The sequence below is a fragment of the Lissotriton helveticus genome, chromosome 9 (assembly GCF_964261635.1).
Source record: "Lissotriton helveticus chromosome 9, aLisHel1.1, whole genome shotgun sequence".
In the NCBI taxonomy this organism is placed as follows: domain Eukaryota; kingdom Metazoa; phylum Chordata; class Amphibia; order Caudata; family Salamandridae; genus Lissotriton; species Lissotriton helveticus.
The window spans coordinates 73,767,464-73,787,271 of record NC_136070.1 but is presented as its reverse complement, the minus strand read 5'-3'; the positions used below and the strand labels follow the sequence as shown (position 1 = coordinate 73,787,271).

The 19,808-nt window shown below is 46.9% G+C and overlaps 1 protein-coding gene across 8 annotated transcripts in view; it reads left to right on the top strand.

The window, feature by feature from the left end:
* The window catches only part of NUMB (NUMB endocytic adaptor protein), a 336,147-nt gene that overhangs the window by 13,375 nt on the left and 302,964 nt on the right, over positions 1–19,808 (top strand). For 6 of the 8 annotated variants that reach the window (XM_078659507.1, XM_078659504.1, XM_078659508.1 and 3 more), the window contains exon 2: positions 18,162–18,282. The exons of the other annotated variants lie outside the window; for them this stretch is intronic. The gene's annotated coding sequence lies outside the window, so the exon portion shown is untranslated. The remainder of the gene's footprint in view (positions 1–18,161; positions 18,283–19,808) is intronic. 8 annotated transcript variants of the gene reach the window in all.

Here is a 19,808-nt window from a genome sequence, read left to right as displayed (position 1 = left end):
GGGCAATATGGAACAATTTATTGAAAAATTATTGATCACACTCCTGGGGAATGGAATTTTCTCCAACATGTTCGTGGTGGAGAGAGCACAACGCTCCTTGGGCCCGGGCCCGCCTCCGGGACCACCACTTCGCCCTATTATTGCAAAGCTGCTCAATTATCGAGACAGACATAGCGCACGAAAAACAAGAACTGACATATGATGGCTCCTCAAAATCGCTGTACCTGGACTTCACTATTTGTGTGCAAGAGGCGCGCAGACAATTTGCCCCTATGAAGAAGGAACTACCGGACCTGAACTTGGATTATGCCATGCTGAATCCTGCGAAATTACGAGTTAATAGGCAAGGTCGATCCCACATTTTCACAGATCCGAATGTCCTGCAGAAGGCCCTAAAGGGTTGGTCTAAAGAGCACTGCGGGAGTCCTGACCTGCACCTGCTCGACGAAGAGACTTTAGGAGTGACGGATGAAGCAGACTGAAACGTAACCGCCCCTGCTACCCCATGAGTATAATGGGGGAGCATTGCACGGGGATGATCGGGGGTCCGGATGGTGGAATGGCTAATGTTTAGTGATGATGTGTTAGTTGGAACATTGTGGTACTAGGTTAGCACTGCACTGGTGATAATATGGGATCCCTTACATCACATGGGTGGGCCGGCACCTAGCGACTGCTACGTGTTACCCAGCCCACTTGGTGAGGAAGCTGCAGCGACAGCTACCTGGGGCTCCAGGTGAGGATTGGGATGGCGAGTCGGCGTCAATTGATTGGTGCCCTACTACGTTTTTGGACGGGGTTTGGTTGTAGGGGCTGTATAAATTTTCAGGCAGTGTACGTGAGGCAGAGCAGAAGAGTGTTTGCACATTTTTCTCCTAAAAAGGTCTAGAAACCTCTGCCCACGAGTGTCCCACACCAGGGTCTTAATTGTTGGATTAGGGACGGTAGCGGGGGGGCTGAGTGAGGGTAATCTGGAATGATCCGCGACCAAGTTGGGGGAGGTCTGCTGTGGGTGGGGGGAGGGTGGAGAAGGGACTATGTTAGATTGTTTTGGTTAATTTCGGTTTTGTTATGTCAACACATGTTGCACACACTGTATACGCGCTGCGCAGGTCAGGATTCCAGATGCGACTAGGAACACAGTATGACAACACCTAGCGAGGTTAGCACTCCGAGGTGTATTGACTCCCTACACGCACTGTCTTGGAATATCCCTGGGCTTAATGACTACCATAAACTGCGTAAGGTGCTGAACTATTTGAACAGGCAGAACATAGATTTAGCATTACTCCAGAAGACACATCTCCCACAGTCTAGCGTGCTGATACGCGGAAGGGGGGTGCTGAGCAATGTCAATACTTCGGGATTTATCTCACTTGAAAAACGAAGACTCCCCGCAAAGTGGTCTCAATCATATACAAATTGGCTATGTCTCATAGAGCAAACCAATATATGAAGGCCAGGCTTGCCTGGCAAAGAGATCTTCAGGTTACAATAGATGACTCTATGTGGAATTACTGCTGCACCAACACTAGACACATCTCGTTACACGGCAGGCATAGACTAGTTCACTTTAAATACATCAACAGAGTCTATTACACCCCTGAGAGGCTCCATAAATGCGGGCTGAGGGAGGACGCGTTTTGTGACATGCCATGCCTGCCCTGCGGATTTTATGCATCTGGCATGGCAGTGTCCGGGAGTATTTGCTTTTTGGGAGGCCCGTTTTCCGGGAACTGGGAACCCTGGTAGATGCGGGATCAGGTGTGAGCTCCGCAATAGCCCTTTTGGGGTATTCTAATTCCCTGCCTAAAGCGATACGTAGGTTAGTGGATATGGGGCTCCTCATGGCATAGCGCAGGGTAGCAATGTGTTGGATGAGAGGCCCAGTTCCTACTGTTACACAGTGGTTGCATGATATGCTTTATTGCTGCACACAATCAGAGAATTTTAGTGAGCTGCTCCCGCCTCGAATCAGGCCTAAGAATTTCTGGGGTCTATATACAGCATATCAGCTTAACAGGACCGTGGAGCCAGGCGACGAGGTGTCGGCAGAACCAGAGGGGGAAGTTTAACATCATTACTCACCAAATCGTGGTTAGTGGTAAACATGTCACAAACCTAGCCTTAATGTGAGACCAGAGTGATGCACTATTTCAGAAGAACAAGCAGTTGTTAAGTAGGGAATCTCGGAGAAGCTAGAGAAAACTAGAGAAGAGGTGCAATTTAGAGGTGCGACATTCTTCTATTGCATCTGCTGGGCGATAATAAGCGCTGTACAGATGCCTGACCGATGTAAGCAAAGACGACATTTTATGGTGAATGGACTTGTGTGCATCATTGTCATGATTCATATGTGGTATATGGTATTTACGGTATATATAACACTGCCTGCCCCTTGGGTTGTTAGTCTCAAAGCTGTGTACAATTTCTTCTGTTATCAAGTTGCCGACCCCCTGGTTGTAGGCAAAAAGCTGTGTACGTTTGTAAGGTACCCATGCAATAAAAGTAAAAACATGGAGTACTTTTAGCAGGTCACCCAACATACAGATCCCAGTAATTAAGACAGGAGGTATAATGGTACCAGCACATGAGGACTAACCCAGGGAGAAAGGAGCAGAAGTGTGTGTGGGAACCATGATTACGCATCTTTTTTGATCTGCAATTAAAATACTTGATAGTCACCAGTGTAGACATTGCTGATTTCACAGTGCTTCTCATCCAAAAATTAGGTTGTGTTTTTGGGTCTCGCTGGTAATGCATCCGCAAGGATGCATGTGTCCAGCTGGAGACGTATAGTGATCAGTCTGGGGGGAAGGACGGACAAGAAAGTGGTATGCGCTTTCTTCCTGGATTTGTGTGCGCACGTTCTGTCCTGTGCCGCGCACTTCCCTCCCATACTCCCAGCCTAACGCGCATGCATACACACACGCGCGCACACGCACTTACACAGACACGCAGGCACCCAGACAGGCAACCCCCTCCCCCCACCCCACAGTCACACACACACACACGCATACACACAGACTCCAAGACACATACACACACACACACACGCACGCACGGTCAAACACATACACAGCCCGCCCTCCTACTTCCTGTTTCCTGTTGTCCCGCCCGGCCTGCCTGACTTCCTGGTCGCAGGCCGGCGGCGCGAGCTGTAGAAACATCCAACGAGGTGCTCTCATTTCTATTATGACTGATAGAGTGCAAAAATAATCATATTGCCAGGATTGCAGGTTCTTTTGTATAAGAGGCTGTAATAATATATATTCGCCACCTCCCCCTCCCCTTCTTCCCCCCCCCCCCCCTCGCGCCTCCTCCGCCCTCCTCCCCCCACCTGGATGCGGGTGATAGATGGTTGAGTTGTTTTATTGAAAATAGTCAAGTTCATGCCTCTCTATGAATCCAATATATAGACTTTGAGTTCTATGACCTATGTACAGTTGCCACAGACGTTTGCATATTACTAATTATAACACTGCATTCTGACTGCTTTCAACATCTGTGAGTGCATCTCTGTGAGCGATATGGACGAAACGTGAAGGTATACGGCTTGATATTGCTTCTGTTCTAAACTAATTTAAAAAAATTAAAAAACAAAATCGCTAATGCAGCAACTAACATCTGAAGGTGACCAGTTAACTTTTATAAATTGTCTCACATTGCATTGCAACCTGTATGGGTTATTTTAATAACGTTGAATCTATTTGAACCAGAAACATTGTTTGTTAAAATCTTTAAATTTTGCAACAACTGGTGGGTTATGTGGAGAACTCTATATATGCGGAAAATGCCTCTGCAGTAACCCTTTTCCGGTGTCCCTAATCATGTTAATGTTCAGGCACTGTTTTACTGATCCCCATAATCTTGCTATCTTGGATAAGACCCCAGAACCCACTTGCTTCCCGACTAACAATTGTAACTTGAAATCCATCCCATTCTAACTATCTTTGGATAGGGGCTCAATTACACACGGGTAGGAAGGGATGGCGCTTCACAAAGGCATCTTCACAGTGGAATTATTTATGAGCGCCGCAGGGCGCATACTGCTCATTTCAATGCCGGGGTATGGCTGACCTTCGCATAACATTCTATAACAGTGGTAAAATATATGGCACGTTTTTGTAATGACCTGTAGAGTCGCAGCGAGTGAAATGCTGCCGCAGTGGTGGTACTTGCAGGCTGGAATTTTCAACAGGACTGGGCAGTCTTTGCTTTTGTTGAGTGAGCCTGGACTCAGGACTTAACTTGAATCATCTAGTGTTATGCTGCTGACGCGGCTGACTTTGCGAAAGTTATAACTATTGGCATTGTAAATGACAAAGCTATTAATTTAGCTATTTAAAAAAAAACATAAATAAAAACTTTGCCATTTACAATACCAATAGCTCAAACTTTCCTAATGCGAGACCTATTGCATTGCAAATGCTTGTTGAGTATTGGATTGTAGACTGCTGTAGTCATCAAGCTCTACAGCCTGTAGTATGTTTATATACACATGCTCTGCCTTGGGTATGGACAGGGGCCTCATTTCAGTTCTGTCCCCTGACTGATGAACTGTGCCAAAAGATTCCAAATGGAGTCCAGAGGTTTGTGCATCAATCAATCAATCGGGGTTGGTAAAGCGCAACTACTCACCCGTGAGGGTCTCAAGGTGCTAGTGGAGGGGGGGGGTTGGGCGGCTCTGTAGTGTGCTGAAATCTTCCAAAGAGCCAGGTCTTGAGGTTTGCCTGACCTGGGACAACATGGGACATTGCTGGAGGTGGATGGGTAGGATGTTCCAGGCTTTGGCTGCGAGATAGGCGTAGGACTTTCCTTCCATTCTAGTCTTGTTGATACGAGGGACAGTGGCCAGAGAGAGATGGGCTGATCTCGGGTGTCTTTTGAGTGTGTGGAAGGAGAGTAGACTGTTCAGGTATGCAGGGTCCGGTGTTCGGAAGGACCATGTATGCGTGTGTGAGGAGTTTGAAGTTTATTCTTTCAACTGGTGGTGTGATCCGACTGTGACTGTGACCGTGGATGTCGAGGATCAGTCTGGACAGTCTGGAGTTTGCGAAGGCGTTTCTTATTGATTCTGGCGTGGAGAGCATTGCCCTAGTTCAGTCTAATTCTGATGAGTGCTTGAGTGACTGCGTGCATGACGGTTTTTCTGGATTCAGTTGGCATCCATCTGATAGTCTTTCGGAGAATGCGGAGGGTGTTGAAGCAGGTCGAGGATACGGCGTTGATCTGGCGGTTCATTGTGAGCGATGAGTCTAGTATGATGCTGAGGTTTTGAGCGTAGTCCGTGGGGTTGGGGCAATTTCCGAGGGCAGAGGGCCACCAGTAGTCGTTCCATGGGGAGTGGATGGAGCCAAGTATGAGGACTTCTGTCTTTCCGAGTTGAGTTTCAGTTACCTGTGCTTCATTCAGGTGGCGACGGTTTTCATCCCTTCTTGGAAGTTGTGTTTGGTGATGTTGGATTCGTTGGTGGAAGAGATGATCAGCTGGGTGTCATCGGCGTAAGAGAGGATGTTGTGGCCATGATTCCTGATGATGGTTCCAAGGTGGGCCATGTGAGGGTGGGGCTGAGGGAGGTGCCCTGGGGCACTCTGCAGTTGGTCTTTGTTGGTTCCGAGAGGTAGGGAGTCTAATCTGCTGAATTCTGCCTGTGAGGAAAGGAATGAATCCAGTCGAGGGCCTTGCTGCGGATGCCAGTGCCATGGAGTCTGGTGGCTAGGGTGTGGTGGGAGATGGTGTTGAATGCCGTCGAGAGGTCCAGGAGAATGAGCACTGCTATTTCGCCCTGGTCTAGGAGGGAGCGGATGTCTTAGATAGCGGCGAGTAGGGCAGTCTCAGTGCTGTGGTTGCTATGGAATCTGGTTTGGGAGATGACCAGGATGATGATAGCTTCAATGAAGTTTCCAGTTGGGTGTTGATGGTCTCTTCGATGACCTTGGCTGCGAAGGGAAGCAGGGAGATGGGTCTGAAGTTCTTGAGGTCTTTCAGGTCCGCGCAGGGTTTCTTCAGGAGGGTGTTGAGTTCAGCGTGTTTCCAGTCTGGGAAGGTGGCAGTCTCGAAGGAGCAGTTGTAGTTCGGGTGCGATGGCAGAAGTGGCTCTAGAAGATGTGGTGTGGACAGGGGTCTGATGGTGCCTCGGAATGGATGCTTTTCATGGTCTTCAAGGTATCTTCTGTCATGAGCAGGATCCATTTAAGCACAGTCTGTTGGGTGACGTCACATGAGGCAGGATCTGGAGCGGTGAGGTGGTCTTGGTTGTCGAAGTGGTTATAGATCATCTGCATAACACACTAACTGCCTTCTCCTTTCCTGTCAATCAACTCCGAGTCGAAGCGCCAGGTCTTGAGTCCTTTCTGAATTCAGGGAGAGAGGATGATGTTTGGAGGTGCAGGGGGTTGTTCCAGGACTTGGTGGTGAGGTAGGAGAAGGAGCGTCCTCCACTGTTGCTCGGTGGATGCGGGGGGGTGATCGAGGGTGTGGAAGCAGGCAGAGGAGACTGTATTAATCTGGCGTTTCATTTTTTTTTTTTGTAAGACGTTTATTAGTAATCAACAGAGCAGTACACATAGCAGAGCCTACAACCCTGAGGGCCGGCTGCAGCATTACGAGGTATTGTGAGTGTAGAAAGGTACGAAAAAGGGGTATACATTTCTTACGGCAGTTATTATAAAGTGGAAGTCATTCGTCGTACCCCTCATACCATACGTGCTCATAATTCAGTTGTGCATTTAAAGGACTTCTTGTTTTATTAGTCTATAAGGAAACAATTTAGCTCTGTAAACTGAACAGTTCTCCTCGGTGTGTCCCAACTTATTGGCTACGTCGTCAAGGAACATTCAGTGTCCAGTGTACTGAGACCCATAAAGGTCGCGGATAGACCTAAGATACGTGTCAATGGAATAAAGGTATCTAATACATGCGCTCGGTCTATCCTCGCCGCGGCGCACGCCATCCATTCAGGGCGGCAGAGCCCCACGGATTATCAACGCATTGTGAGATGCGTCATATGGATAACTGATATAGCCTGACTGTAAGTTGAGGAGACACGACCTGCGCCAGGCCTCGTGGCCGGTCAGGCGTCTAAGTGTGCCCCCCGGGCGGGGTGTTAGAGGGAAAAAGGGGCTATATATGGGAGACAAGAATCCAAAACAGATAAACGGGGGGGAGTTGTGTGGGAGGGGGGATGGGGTGGGAGAGTGTACTTGAGGGAGCGATGCCCCGGAAGGGGGCCAGGAAGATATTGTGTCATGGCATGGGCTAATGTTCCTTCATGTGAGTGGCTGTCCGGACCGCCGGGCAGCATGTCGGATGCGTGGCATAGTCAATTGTCAGGGCGGCTGGGGAGGAGGCAAGTCCCCGCCGGTTTGCAATCGCCACACCTCTGGCGCACCGAGTGTGTGAATGCCGTGAGGGGGGAAGCACTATCTGTGTCCTTGGCATCTCCACATCTACCCCATCTGTGTCACCTCTCTTGTGGCGATCCCCATATGAGTCCTCTGGTCGTGCCCTCCTCCTGGAGGGATCGCATTATATCATCCCAGAGTTGTGCAATTGGGAATTGCCTCAAGCCCGCTATCTCCTCCTAATGTAGTGCCGCGCTTTCTGCCCTAGCCCAGTTAGTGAAGGAAGCATACCAGTACTTAGGGATCGGTGGTTCCCTTTTTTTCCAGTGTTTGGTGAGTAGTCGCTTGGCCGTGATGAGGCCTAGATCCCAGAACCTGGCTTGTGTTTTATTTAGCTTATTTCTTTTATATAATCCTAGAATGCAGGCCTCCCATGTGTATGGCAGCCCTGGACCAGTACTGCATGTCAGGAGAGACATCACCTCCCCCCAGTATGTGGCTAAAGAGGGGCAATGCCAAAGCATGTGCAGAATGTCCGCGCCTAGCAGGTCGCATCTGGGACAGGTAGCGGTGGTGATCATGAAGTATCTGTTGATCCTGTCTGGCGATAAATATGCCTGGTGGAGTATGTAAAATTGAATGGTCCGGAAGCGGGAATTGCGCGGGATATTCACAGGGCAGGCTAGGATCATGGTCCACTCCTTGTCCGTCCAATCCCTCCCTGGTTGGCCGCCCATTTGTCCCGTATCGGTTGTGTGGACCGCTGTGTATGTATGAGGAGGGCCTGCGCCAGCCAGCGGATGATGTGGGAACCGTTGCCCATGACATGCAGGTATTGCATTAGGTGGTGTATCGGCGGTTCTTCCCGAACATCTCCCCAGGATTCCGTGTATGCCCGCAGTATAGACGCATGGAGCAGGAACTGCCCTACCGGCAGACCCGTGCCCTCCGCCAGGTCCTCAAATGGGATCATGGCCCCATCGGCATAGAGGTCACCCATAGTCTCCACTCCAGCTGCAGTCCAGCTCTCTAGGATGCGTGGCGTCACTGCTCCGCTCCTCCTGGGGGTGCCCAACAGGGGAAGTGCGGGGGCATAGGGCCTAACTTCCCGAGTCAATTTTAGGCTGCGGAGGAAGCATTTGCGGGCCACAGCTACATGTAGAGGTAGTGGGCGGGGTCCTTTAGTCAGGGGATGGAACAATGTGCATATTTGCGTATGCGTCCACGTGTAGGTAGCGGTGGCCGTGTCATCTAGGTGTGTGCCGCTCAACCAGTGCTTCACCCATTGTAACTGTGCTGCCAGGTAATACAGCTCCATGTTAGGAACCGCCAGCCCTCCTTCAGCGGTTGGGGAGTAGAGTTTCGTCAGAGCCACTCGGGGGCGCCCAGTGTTCCAGATCAGGTTGCGGATCATTGATTCCAGGTCACGGAATATTCTCGTGGGGACATATAGTGGGATGTTGGCGAAGTAATAGAGTAGCCTGGGCAATGCTATCATTTTGGATAGTGCAATCTTACTTGGCACATTCAGAGGCAGTGTCTTCCAGAAAGCCATCTGGGCACTCAAAGAGGATATAGCGCGCACCAGGTTGCCCTCCAGTATGTTCTCCGCGTCTCTGTATATGTGCACTCCAAGGTATTTAAAGGTGGTAGGATACCATGTAAGTCTGACACCTCCGAGGCTCACGTCGCATTCCTGCGTGTCCGGGCTGAACGAATACACTCCGGACTTCGCCCAGTTGACCTTAAGCCCCGATACCTCTTCAAATGTCTGGAAAATATCTGACAGTACGCCCGGCACAGCAGTAAGGTCTCGCACATACAGAAGCAAGTCGTCCGCGTGGAGCGAATTTATATGTACCCCATCAGCTAGCGGGATTCCCCAACCTGCTCCCTTCGCCCGCAACAGCGCCGCCAAGGGCTCAATGGCCAGGGAGAAGAGAAGGGGCGACAGGGGGCAGCCCTGTCGGGTGCCCCTACGCACCCGCACTGCCTCTGAGAGCAACCTGCCCGTTCGCACTCTGACACTGGGCCGTTGATAGAGCAGTCCGACCATGTCCGCGTACGCATCGCCCAGGCCGAATCTGTCCAGCACCGCCCCCAGATAGGGCCACTCCACAGAGTCAAAGGCCTTCTCAAGGTCCAGGACCAGGCAGCCCGATCTCGGCCAGTGCAATGTGGCGGCTTCCTGTATTCGAAAGAGACGGCGAATATTGCGTGAGGTGCTTCTCGCCGGTACAAAACCATTTTGGTCAGCATGGACCAAGGTCGGGACCTCTATGGCTAAACGTCGGGCTAGTAGAGAGGTGAAAATTTTGTAGTCCGTGTTCAACATGGCCAAAGGCCTGTAGGAGCCCATGCATGTTTCTTCCCTGCCTAGTTTCAAAAGTGAAACCAGGTTGGCCTCATTAAGCGTAGCCGGGAGTGCCGAGTCTTCTATCGCGGTGTTGTATACTTTAAGCAGCTCCGGGATCAGCATGTCCGAACACGTTTTAAAAAATTCGGCAGGTAGGCCATCTGGGCCAGGTGATTTGCCATTGGAGAGGGCGAAAATAGCCTCGCGCATCTCCTCCTGTGTGAATGGTGCCCCTAGGTCCTCCTGCTGCGCGTCCGTAAGGGAAGGCAGTTGGACATTCGCGAGGTAGTCTACTATGGTCGCCGATGAGGCCCTCAGCTGCGACCTGTACAGGGCCTGGTAGTGATGCACAAAGGCTTGGTGTATTTTGCCCTGAGTGTACACCACCTCTCCTTCGGTCGTTCGGATGGCGGACACCGGCTCAGAACGGTTCTCTTGTCTGACTAGCCAGGCCAGCAGTCTCCCGGGTTTGTCGCTGTATCGGTGTACGTGCGTCGAGTGAGCTGCATAGTTGATGTGGCGCAATCGTTCCAGTAATGCCATATGTTCCACACGAGCCTCACCCAGCCGGTCGTCCGCCCCCTCCGCTGCTTCCCGCTCCCAGCGGAGCAGGTCGGCCTCCACCCGGAGCAGGTCGGCCTCCAGGTTTTTCTGCATGCTCCCCTGTGTGCCCAGGCAGTGTCCCCGTATCACAGCCTTGAAGGCGTCCCATTCGATCTGCGGGGAGGACCCCTAGCCCGAGTTGTCTGTGAAGTATTGTGCCACGCATGCCTGCAGGGAGTCTCGGAAGGGGGCATCCAGCAGTAGGGCTGGTTGCAAACGCCATGTGGGGATGGGCGGGTGTGGGCGTTCCCAAGCTATGTGCAGCGTGTGCGGATTATGATCCGAGTGCGTTCGGCCAAGGTATTGAGAGTCTGTGATGTGTGGCAACAGCTCTGGTGACACCATATATCTGTCTAGGCGGACATGTAGCGCATGCGCCCCTGAGTAGTAAGAGTACACTTTGGTGTTAGGGTGATGGGCGCGCCAAGCATCTCTTAAATCCCACTGTGCCGCCCATTGGGTGAGTGCCTTTATGGCTCCCAGAGATGTTGCATCAGTCCTGGGCGGGGCCGAGCGGTCCAGGGTGGGGTCCAGCACTGTATTGTAATCCCCCCCCCCCCTAGAACCCAGGGGACTCCATGCCAGGGCGCCAGTTTCTCTGAAATGCGTGCTAGGAAGCCCCCCTGTTCCGTGTTTGGAGAGTAAATGGACGCCAGTACTACAGGTTGCCCATCAATGCGGCCTTTCACTAACACATACCTACCCTCTGGGTCCGTGTGTACATCAGTCATTATGAATGGAGTACCCGGTTTATTAATCTGGCGTTTCATGGTGAGTTTTCTGTCCCGGATGAGGCAGACATTGCAGGTGTGGTCTGTTGGTGTTTCCTGTATGTTTCTTCCTTTGATAATGTTTCTAAAGAATGCCTGATAACCTCCTGTGAACCTTTGTTCAGTTTACAGGAGTGCCTGTGGCACACGACTTTAACAATGCCTATTTATCAAAAATTTCCAACTTCAAACAAAATCTTTCTGCAGTGGAATGGCTAAACCTCTCTACATATTGTTCATTAATAAGGCAATGGGCTGATCCTCTCCAGCTGTTTCTTCCAAGCATCACATCGGTATGCCATTTCACCAGCATGGCTATGCCCAGATTAACATCCAGGGCTCCTCTAGTTAATCCATTTTATTTTATATAGAGTGCACATAATTCAATAGAGTTTTGGTGGCAGAATAATGTTCTAATTCCATAACCTGTTACCTGTTTTATCGACTTCAGCAGGATTCGCTGGCTGTTCGTCTTTTAGCTTCGAGACTTGCAAAGGTGATCTGTTTACTTATCGATTTCATCAGCGAATATTGTCATGTAGCATAGACTTTGCCTCTCGGGTCTCAAAGCGCCTAAAATGGTACAGTGGCAGGGAGAGGGGAAAAAACTCACTAATGAACACCCATTTCATTGAAGTACCCCTTTAACATTTGCACTACTTTGCAAATGGTTTGTCCTTAATTTGAATACACATGGAAATATTGAGCTGCGTTGTAAACACATCTTTAGTGCTGCAGTTTGTTTGTCACCTTGTGAGCCCATGGCAATGCTCTTCTTCAATGAACAGTTTTATATCGTCTTTAAAATCTCTAATTTTTAGTAGATCACATTGCGAATATAAAGCAGATTTGAAGAGTTTGAGGCTATTTTTATTATTGCAGGTAAAACATATTACACAAATCGGAAGTACCTTTAAGTTCAATCGTTAAAAGTATGTCCAACTTCAATTCATCGCTGGGGTAAAAGTCATCAGTACGAGTTTTACTATTTGGTTAAGATTGTAATTTGATTTATATAGTGCTTAGTAGCCCCGACGAGTCTTAGAAGTGTTTACGGTGAGTAGCACGCTACTCTGGAAACCTAGGTTGGTGGTTATTGTTGGTTATTGCGATTAGTCATTTGCTCTTGAGGGTAAAACAATGCCTGCATTTACTCCAGTTACTTTGTGATATATTACTACCAGGTAGATGTGATCATTAGTGGGGGCTATGTGATTTTATTTCAATGGTTGGGGAGCTACATAAACTGGCCGAGATTAGGTAATGTTAAATTACAGGGATAGAGTTTGTGATATATGAATGAGGTATCCGCTATTTGCTGAATTACAATAAACAGGATTAAGGCAGGCAGACTTTGGACTGCGAGGAGGCTATACTCCGAAACAGAAGGTATGCAGAGAATTGAAGGCAAGAAGAGTCATTCTGAAGAAGGAAAGGAGAGGAAACCCGCAGGAGTTGGTCTCTAGTCAATCGGTTTGTAGCTAAGCGCCTGTTAATATTAACTATGTTACAGCAAAAACAAATCCTGAAATACCCACTGTACAATTTTTAAGTTGTAAGGTTTCACTTCACAACGTTGTTGTGATCTTATTTTTTCCTTTTTATAAAACCACATGAAATTAATTTGAAAAGCTTTTTCAAAAGATTCAAATATAACTCTTATTACGCGTGTTGTCCTACAAAACTGTAAGCAGGACATTTCCAATTGTGTGTTACACATCATTTGTGCAGAGAGCCTGTTCTTGGGTTCACTTTTTTGGTACATATGGCAAGTGATGTACACGTAAGTTACTGGATTCACCCAATATGGGCAAGAGGAGAAACCAGGATTACAACTAGTTAGCAGTGCAACCACTAGACCACGTCTCTCCTGTTGGATGAGCAAAAATCCTGAAACCAAGCTGGTTCTGTAATCACACATTTTATATTTTGTGTACAGCTCCTAAATGTTCTCTGTTTCAGACTTTTTATTTGTTCCTGTGAATGTACTTTCTCTTGTTCTCCATGTTCTTGATGTCCCTCGGGCCCATGAGCAAGTGGCCTGAGCCAGAGGAATGAGCTACTTGTTGCCAACCCCGCCAAGGCTAGTTGTGTCTGGATCTAGGACAAATGATCTCTCCATTTATATTTATAGAACTCCTAAATTTGGGTGAGGTATCCAATCACCAGCTTGAGGTTAAAAGTAGAACTACTGTGTATAGAGGATGAGGTAAGTGTTTACTATTAGATGCATCCAAGTGTGTGAGCGAGTTTTTTAGATTGAAGCTTGCCAGACAGCACAGCTGTCTGTTTTGCTAAAGACATCTTGGGGACATTCAGAAAGCTTCCCTGGGAATGCATTCCGGTCGTTGCTACCTATTGGCTGTGTGGTTTGTAACTCACATTTCCTGGCTGTCTATTGTGTCTTTATTTGTTTTAGGCAGTCCAGCTTGTGTTCCTCCCTTCAGTTTACCAAGCCCTATTTACTGTATTCTCCCAGCAGTGCTCGATTTCTGTAAACAGGCCTTTAAATCGTGTTCTTATCTTGTCACATTTGCTGTGCATTCATAGAGGGAGGTAGAATGCCAGGCTCTGTTTTCTGAGGGAGCTTGATGTTTACTCTACTCTCTTTGACTTCAAAGTGAGAGGATTTATGTGGCAATCTTGCTGTATACTGGGGGTAGTAAAAGTTTTTTTCCTAGTACACAACATTTAAATGAACTGTGTATTTCAGAATTAGGAACACACACAAAGCGCATTTTGTTTTTGTTAATTCTGAAGTGAGTTGAAAACAAATACTTTTATATGATCAAAACAAATCAATACACTTGGTGATGCCATTTCCACACATTATCTTTTGTGCAATGTATAGTTTTATTAGTCAAACTGTAAGTTTGCAAATGTAATGGTCATTTCAATTGAAAATGTATGGTCTGTAATGGCAGTGTGCTACCACACCTTGCATACTCCACTCCACACCACTGCACTCTACTCTGCACCACTGCACTCTACTCAACTCTGCACCTCTCTACTCTATGCCACTGCACTCTACGCCACTTAACTCTATGCATCTTTACTCTACTCTGCACCACTCTATTCTATGCCAATGCACTCTACGCTGCACCACTGCACTCTGCATCACTCCAATCTAGGCCACTCCAATCTACTCTGCACAATTTCACTCAACGCCACTTCACTCTACGTCACTGCAACACTGCACTCTGCCAATTTTCTGTACACCACTCTATTCAACTGTAACACTGCACTCTACACCACTTTACTCTACACCAGTACACTGCCCTCCGCTCCACTGCCCTCCGCTCCACTGCCCTTTGCTCCTCTGCCCTCTGCCCCACTGCCCTCTGCCCCACTGCCCTCTGCCCCACTGCCCTCTGCCCCACTCCGCCCGTACTGGGCCCCGCCCGTACTGGGCCCCGCTCTACTGGGCCCCGCTCTACTGGGCCCCGCTCTACTGGGCCCCGCTCTACTGGGCCCCGCTCTACTGGGCCCCACTCTACTGGGCCCCACTCCACTCTGCTTGGCCCCACACCGATCCACTCTCTTACACTCTGCTCCGCGCCACACCACTCTACTCTGTACCACTGCTCTCTATGCCACTGCACTCTGCTATGCACCACTCTAGTCTACGCTGCTGCATTCTACAACGCTGAATTCTATGCCGCTGCACTCAATATAACTGCAATCTACAACACTACACTCTACTCTGTACTGCTGCATTCTATGCCAATCCACTCTATGCCACTCTACTCTGCCTGACTCCACTCTATGCCACTGTACTTTACGGCCCTATATTCTAATCTATGCAACTCCACTTTGCACCACTCTATGCCACTGCATTTGAATGTGGTCTGACAGTTACAGAGCCACAACTACACCCCACTCAAACTTGTGGGTGGGTGGATGGAGGAGGGGCTACCACTTAAAGATAGAGCTATCCTTATAGCCAAAATAAGAAAACTGAGTGATAAATTGTGCATTTTAAACATTGGTCAAACCCTATATTTTACAGCAAACATTTTAGTGGATTTGACAACTTTTTTAGGCTGGCTGACCTTTAAAAAGGGGAATTAGTGCTTTCACTGTTAAAACAAGCATTGGCATAGCCAATAAGTCTCGCCTTTTAGACATTATAAGCGTTTAGCCATACAGCACATTATCCTGGGTGCTGTGCCACTAGGGATTGAATAGCTATACAATTACAAAACCGAGGTTATGCAGTCTGATTCAGGAATGCATGCTTACTTAATACACAGAATGGTAAGTGTATCAATTAAAGTGCGTAGTCTAAAACATTTTGCAAAGGACCCCTGTTGCCCCCAAGCCTTTCAATCAGGTGGGCGCCAGGAAGATGCGGCAAAAACACAGAGTGTGTCGGGGCAGTTCAGAGCACTGGAAGGAGTTTTAAAACAAGCTAATACCAGCTCTGTTCTATGGAATCAGCCTCCCCAGAACTCCGTAATTTAATTAAAGAACAATAGCAGTCATTTCTGAAATTCGTAGTTAGCAATTGCTCCTGTTGTGATAAAGTGTCACTCAAAGTGCCAAATAATAAAATGGTACAAGCATGCCAGAAACCTTATTATTATTCTGAAGTTGAAGCAACTTGGACATCAGTAACCCTAGAATATGCAATCACGAACCCAATTCCACTCTGTACAGTATTTACAGTTTCTGCCTCCACCTCAGACACCTTTAGGCCATTCATTCCACTTCTGTATAAATTCTTACCCATCCATACATACCCCAACCTCCAAAGCCCGCTACCCTGCGCCAGCTCAGATGTGGAGACACTTCCATTGTTGATTCATGAGCTGTTCAAAGGGGGGTTCATTGACAAGCTTATCCATGGTGGTAGAAAGAGGACTGGGACACGAAGAGGACAACAAAGAAACCAATTCCCCATCAAATAAATTAAAAAACAATAAATGCAGTACAATAAAGATAATTCTATGATGACCGGTAGGGGTGTGGCGTATTGGAGACGAAATGAGCAGCAAGCAATCGGTCTATAAGCACCATCTAGGGGACGGTAGTGTACTGTAACAAGAGGCATAGAACTTTTAAATGAAAAAAAAAAGAGTGCGCCAAGGAATGGTAGTGTGTTATAACGAAAGTGGCCACTGGCAAGCGGGTAACGGCGCTGAACCGTTTAAAGGGTGTGCTGTGCTTAGTATATAAAGGTTAAAGAGGGCGCTGAGTATGTAAAAGGTAAAGCGCTGTGTCCATACAGGAGGTGCTGCGCAAAGCCATGAAAAGACTGCTACAATGTGCAACAAAGTAGTGCACAAAGACCAAAGGAAAAACACTCCAGCGAAAGGATACTAGTAATAGGCCAGTACGCCAGGGGAGGAGTAACACAGCAGAAGGTGGGACAAATGAAGTTAATAAACAAATCTAAAGCAAACTTTTTGGAACAACACTCACGTAAACACCTCGGCAGCGAGGGGCAGAGTGAAACCCCGCATACTGAACACAGCATGCCTCGCAGAGTAGGACATGTGCGCTGCTAGGCTCGACCTAAAAAACAGCTACTATTGATTTAAATACAAAGCACTTTAGGACCAGTTATGCTAAGTTGTATCAAGACTAGTTTGCTCATCGGACGTGAGGCCACGCACCCGTACAGGTCTCAGAATACTGATCTGAGTTGGTTAACCACCTAATTTCAAGATGTGTGGCCGGCAAGTTTCAGGTTTTATTGCTAGAGCATCTTTCATTCCTCCTGCGGTTAAATACACGACTTCCAATCAGTTGGCAGTAGTGCTGCCTGTTAATTACTCTGTCCGGTAGCTGCACTATTTTAAATTCAAATAAAATATTTGTTGTTAGCACTGCAATTAGAGCATATCTTACATGAGATGACCACTACATCCATGTATGAAGCCAAAAGGCCTAGAACACTGGCAAAAAGGTACTTGCCTTGGAATAGCTTACAATGAATGGTGTTCTAGCATGCAAAGGATGTAAGTTCCAGAACACACAGAATATGTGGCTGATGGGTAAAGTTCTGCAAAAAAGAGTGCCTCTTTATAGTATATGTTGTAATAACAACACACATGCTTTCAATTATATTCTGAAGCCCCCAGCACAGTGTGAAATCCACCAAAAATATGAATTTTGTGGTTGTTTTGTTTTTCTCAATCTTGCAAGGACAACGTGCATTATAAAATGCAACATTTGTTCTTAATGTCTCCAAAATTCCTTTGAGAAGAAGGTAGTCTCTATAAGAGCTGTTCATAAATGTCTTTACTAATTATAATAGTTAGCCTGGCCTGGGCAGGGAAATGGACAACCTTGAATGTGGCACAAGAGAGACACCACACAGACATGGTTACCAGTTTGTCACTGGAACAAGTAGTAAACAAAGTAGTGTTTTCATTGTGCAACATTTCTGCATTGGGACCTATGATATACTATATCGGAATGATGCTGCTTTTTTCAGACCCAGGTTAACTTTGACAGCAGAATAAATAAGGTTTTCCAAGCATTTTGATTCCGAACTACAAAAGAGTGAAGAGGCAGGACACAGTGATGCAATGCCTACACAAGGGACGTGCAGGTGTACTACTTCTGCATACACACCATTCCGGTTAAAAAACACACACAAGACATACATTAAAGCAAATTCTACATCTGTCTTACAATGCATTCCAAGTACCTGATCATAGAGGCTTTTGCTTTAGGTGGAAGAGGTATACCGCTGGTTAGACATATAATATATGTTCAGGCTTCACATAGTGTAACTGTCTCTCCGTCTAGCCACAGGCCAGGTGGCAGACATCTTTGCTAGGCCTCTGGTGATAATGATCCAACACTGAAGGACTTGAGCCACAGCCCATCATCTCTGCCAAGTTTCTTCTAAAGTAGCCACCGTCTCTGTGTTCAGGGCATAAGGGCAGCCATTACATTTATTGAAAACCTATGCATGCTAGATATAAGTTGTTGTTATGTATAAAGTGCAATGAGTGCCCTAAGGCATCTTGGCACTGAACTAACCAACCACTTTAGAACCGATATGAAGATAATAAATAAAACATTCATTTTGGAATCCTTCCTAAACAAAGAATCTTCCTCTATTTTGCACAGGGCATAATGGAGTATATTCCAAACGGAGGAAGCCACTAAAGAGAAGGAACATCCCACTCTTTCCACAACGAGCCTTTCTAAATCGTGGGACTGATAGCAGGAGGGAAGAGTCGCAATAAAGGTATCGTTTAGACTTGGAAGCAAACACATAAACACCATGAAGGTTGTTTCATAATAGACTATGTGGGCAAAGTAGAGTGCCTATCTACCTGTATGGATACTATTATGATAGAAGGAACCACTAAGACAGGTGTGGAGATGAAGGCCATGATTTCAGTTGTTGTAGTATTTGGGCTATAATGAGTGCAAATTGTAATTACCGCTATTATTGTGTTCACCATGGGAAACTGAGAAGTAAAGCCTAACAAGGCATACTTTTCATTTATGGCTCATAGTTTCTTTCTTTGTTATATATTTCTTCAGTCTTTTTGGGGGAAATGCATCAGTTGAAAATTGCAGAATTGTGTAACTGATGCTGGATTCAGAATGTTTGTCTTTGTGCAAACATTCATCTGTGCCTGGATCATAATTTAAAACACAACTTTGAATCCAGGTCCAAGTAAAATATGTATGTTTATAAAAGGGAGGGATAGGGTATGTCAATAGTTATTTGCCTTGCTCTGTATAGCCATTATTCGGACTCCCAGTGCTGTCGGGCTTGACTGTTGTATTTTATTGTACTTGTATTTATACAGTTCTTCATACTGCTAACGAGGTGCGAAAGTGAGTTTGGGGACCAGTTGTATGCTACTTTTGAGAGGGCAATGGATGGAACAGTGCATGTTTGTCATGTGGTTTATATGGGGATTTTTTTTATATCAAGACCAGAGTTATGCTCCTAATAGGTTTTGTTGCTAAGCCTCTGCATTGAAGAGAAAATGAGTAAGAGATAGGTTGCAGTAATTTTACCTGCTGGGTTTTCCAGCTGGTAAAAACTAGTTGGTTGTACCTGCACCAATTAAATACCAAAGCAGGAACAAGGGCCTCATAAAATTGTGCAGCACGGAATCCCACTCTGGAATTCTGCTCCCCACATTTCCCAATCTGGACCCATGGGAACCTTGCAACTGGACTGATAAGACCGAAAGAGCGTGACCCCATGATTCACGAGAACCAATTTAAAAAAAGCCTCCTCTACCTTACCTACAAATGGCCTTGGATGACCTCAGTGGCTGAAGTGGGCAGGATGTATTAGGAACGACACTCCCAATCTTTTTTTAATTTTACAGTGACATCATATTTTTTATTTAAAACCCATTCCAGAACGGGTAATGCTGACCTTCAGGTGCCTCTGACTGAAAGGGAAGGGTGGTCTCTAGTTCTGCAAAGCTAAGGTAGCAGCAGACAGCAAAAGAAGAAACAAGCCATCTCGCAAGGGTGCCTGCTACCTAAAACAAGCATTTGCAATGCAATAGGTCTCGCATTAGGAAAGTTTGAGCTATTGGTCTTGTAAATGACACATTTTTTATTTATGTGTTTGTTTTGAAAATAGCGAAATTAATAGCTTTGTCATGTTCAATGCCAATACTTTTATCTTTTGTAATTGTGACACCTATAGGCATTTGTAATGCAACATGTTTTGTATTTACGTGACTTAGATGTATTGATATTACAAATAACAATGGCTTTTAATTTTTTTAAATAATT